The following is a 3,926-nucleotide window of genomic DNA, read 5'->3' as shown; positions in this document are numbered from 1 at the left end:
GTACGTCCCCATATCAATAAAGACAAACATCAGTTACCGAATGAGTTAAACGATAAAGGCCTTAAGCACATATCAGAACCCAACAATTATCAATCAAAAAATATGGAGACCATATAAATAATCAAGAGTTTCAATAAAAGAGAGTATCAAAAGATTACATTGTTTCCCCCAACAACAATAGGGTTTAGTTCACCATAGACATGGTGAAACTAGATGAAAAATGAAATCTGGGTTTTTTAGGAGCACAAAATGTGTCATGGGTCATAAACTACAGTTTTGTTTTTGGATCAAATGATCATTGTCTATTGTGACCAAAGTTTATATCACTAAAATAATGCCATGATATCAATGCAGAATGAATAAACGATGTAAAATTCACTAAATCACCGTCTAAACCAAAGTTGACAATCAATGAAAGCCAGCGCAGAATTCTATTTTATCATGCAAAGATGTTCTATATACAATCTGAATGAGACAAATTTGAATCCCTAAAGCTAAGCATAAGATGTGAAAACAACATTTTGGTCATTATTATATCTCACAAGTAAAAAACTGTAGGAATCTACTTATTATTATATGTTGTCATTAGCAAATGGGTTTTTAGGCATTGGGAATCAAAATGAAATTATCAGTAAAAATATTTCAAACCTTTTCAATGGATCACAAATGTACATAAAGGTGAAAGATAACAACACTCAAGGTCTCATGGCCAACAACAATGTATGAACAAACTTATATCATTTTAAGCATGCAAGATGATAAGGTCAAATAAAAAATGATCAATATCATGTCCAGTGATCCCAATGAAAAAGTAAACTTCATCAATATCACACGGAATTAATATTGGATGTTTAGCAAAAGAATAAAAGGTGAGAATAAAAATAAAAATATTAGATTAAGCAGTTATGCATCGACACTTCAAAATTGACAACATGTTCATATCAGACCCATATTATATGACTGCATTTATATTAAGCTTGAATCTACTCGAAAAATCTTTTATTTTACATTTTCCCTTGCATGATAAAGGGATCGTTTTGATAATTAGAATAAAACTTATTTCATGTTGATTGTGGTTATGTTTTTTAACAGAACTTTCAAGCGACAAAAGACTAGCAGGAACATCATGATAACAGCATACCATCATAAATATAAGCTATATTAAGAAAAACAAGAAATCATGCAAAATCAAGCTATAAGTATATCTTATTTAATATATAGTCATTGTATCCTACTTTTATAAAAAAATGTAATGCTTACCCATTGTATTTTGTTGTGTCGTATCCAATATACTTCCATAACTGAAACCAAAACCAAGCATTATTGTGAACAAGAAATATCCAAACTCTATTCACATATAACATGGAGGGGGCAAAACATAAGCAACAACAAATGACCAGGCAAAATTACATACCCTTAATGCTGATTTGCGTAAAGAATATGAGCATATATAAGCTTTAACAAGCTTGTGGATTAACAAGTCTGTTGGGGTTGTGTTACGTCCACGCTACTGTTGGTAGCAGTGACCATATTTATATGTAAGAAAGAAGAAGGTCAAGAACAAACAAGAAGAAGACGGAAGTAGATCAAGAACAATCAAGAAGACGGAGGGTAAAACCCGTAGCAGCAGAGTGTGAATTAACTCTGGATCTGAAACCATATTGGAAATCTTGGTTCAAATAAAAAGAGGATAAAACTTGTATGGAGAATGTGTAAGCATGAGATGAAAACACCACAAAAGGAGTTGTATGTACATCAACACATGTCCATAAAAGCCAAGAGGAGTTTAGGAGTAAGAAACTGTTTTCTTATTTTTCTCTTGATGTGAATGAAGATAGGCCTATATATAGGCTTTTACACAATAAACGAAAAATAAAAGAAAGGAAAACGGAAAACGGGTTTCTTAACATCCCTTAACAAAAACTTCTAAGATCAGTGAGTACCTGGCCATCTGACCTTCGATCAATCTTCTGACTAAATCCAGGCACAACGACCATAACAACAGTCATTGTGTTAACTCCAAAACCTAAAACAGTACGAAATATTAAGGAAAATCAATCCATATGTATTTGTGTGTATAGTGAGTGAGCTGAAACTAAAATCTTAAAAACAATGAGGATATATGTCTTTAAAGCAGTCAGAGAACCTCTCTCCATCCCAAATCTGTAAACCAGGAAAAAAGATACAAGTGAGGATGAGATTCCAATGAATACATTAAGGCACACTATGATATTCCTTTAATTTTTAGTCATTTCTCAATATCTCAGAAAGAATGTTAATCAATAAGATGCAGTATCACAGTGTAGTTAATTTTGAAGTCAAGCTATCAAAAAAGAACTAAAGAAAGTTGAAGCAAAAAGAAACCGATATTATTACTTACGTGTTCAAAAGAAAGAAAAACAAGAAACTGTACTGCTAACGGTAAAAAAAGAGAAATAAACACTGCTAACCTAATAAAACCAGAAATATTCATATGATTGTAAACTCAAAACTCCAAAAATGTTTTCATACCCATCAAGCCGTATAACAAGAACTTAGTAGCAAACACAATAAATGAAGACTAAGTCTTCATGCAATAAAGAATTACAGTTTTTTGGACGGGGAGTCGAAAAAGAAAACATGTAAAAAAATACAATAGTAAAACAATAAAATTTAAAGAAAAAATGTCAAAAAAAAATGGTAGTTGATCAAAACACAAAATATATGACAACGGGTGACAAGTGTTGGTTGCTTGTAGAAAATAAAGAAAAACAGAACATTGGAAAGAAGAAGAAATACTTACAAATGGAGAATTAGAGCAAATTAAATGCAGGATATCGCCCATGGAATAGCAGAAGAGAAGAGACATAATGAATAGAAGAAGAGGAGAGACAGAATCACTGAGTGATATAACGACTGAATGACCCGTACGGCATGCATAAAAAGGCGCGGCTGGTGCAGGGATTTTTTGTTCGTGGGCAAATTTTTCTTTTCACAAATAAAACTAAAAGATTTTACAAAATTATTTATTATGTAAACTTTAATTTTAATATTAACGTTGGGGTTTTTCACTATCCACTTATACAACATGTAAAAATAGTAGTATTTAAAAAAATATATTTATTATCTAATCAATTGTAATCAAATAATAACTTAACAATTGTAATAAATAACAACTTATATAATCAAAATTATCTAAATATAACTTGTCATTACTTATTTTTTACTGAAATTTTGGATCTAAAGTTAGCTTAATTATTTAAGATTTTATTTGAATTACTATCTTTAAACTGAAAATCTTATTCAAAAAATTAAAGAAAAATTCAGAAAATTAAAATTAAGAAAATCAAAAATTAACCCTCATATGCAGTCATGACATAATTGAAATAAAAAAAATAATAAAATAATACGTATTATAGAATAAAACCTTATCTTAAAGATATACACAAACACTAAATACGTTTAGGGTTAGGAACTACGAAAAAGAAAACTACCAGAAATTTTATTTAATCAAACTAAAAGTTCTATTAATTTGTTTATAAATATAATTTAGAATAACAATATATTAACGTAATCAAGTCTACTGGCATAGTTTGGTTTAGAGTAATGGGTGGTCTCCGAATTTTAACACATAAATAAAAATTATTTATTTAATTTTAATATATATTTATATATTTTGTTTCTTTAAAATGTTTTTAGATTTATTTTCACACTTCTAATTTTTTTAAGACTTGTCACCTATGAAATTTTTTACAATAAATATCAATATAAACTGTCGATGTATTTTACCTTTATTTAATTATTTTTTTAATTTTCAAGTGTTTAATTAAAGTTAGTACAAGTATGATATTGTATAAAATAATTTCATTGCTAAAATATCTAAACGTGGGAGAATTTTTTTAAACTTAACAATTGTAATAAATAACAACTTATGTAATCAAAATTAT

General features: G+C 28.8%; 1 long non-coding RNA gene across 1 annotated transcript in view; it reads right to left on the bottom strand.

The window, feature by feature from the left end:
• LOC111240657 overlaps positions 1-1,989 on the bottom strand; it is a 13,054-nt gene extending 11,065 nt beyond the window's left edge. Inside the window, exons 1-2 of the long non-coding RNA XR_002666092.1 lie at positions 1,944-1,989; positions 1,261-1,301 (exon numbers count right to left, since the gene is read on the bottom strand). This is a non-coding gene — a long non-coding RNA (uncharacterized LOC111240657). The remainder of the gene's footprint in view (positions 1-1,260; positions 1,302-1,943) is intronic.
• Between the last annotated feature and the right edge of the window lie 1,937 nt (positions 1,990-3,926).

The sequence above is a fragment of the Vigna radiata genome, unplaced genomic scaffold (genome assembly GCF_000741045.1).
Source record: "Vigna radiata var. radiata cultivar VC1973A unplaced genomic scaffold, Vradiata_ver6 scaffold_247, whole genome shotgun sequence".
Taxonomy (NCBI): Eukaryota; Viridiplantae; Streptophyta; class Magnoliopsida; order Fabales; family Fabaceae; genus Vigna; species Vigna radiata.
Note: the sequence above shows the minus strand (reverse complement) of the source record. Positions and strands in the feature narration are given on the sequence as shown.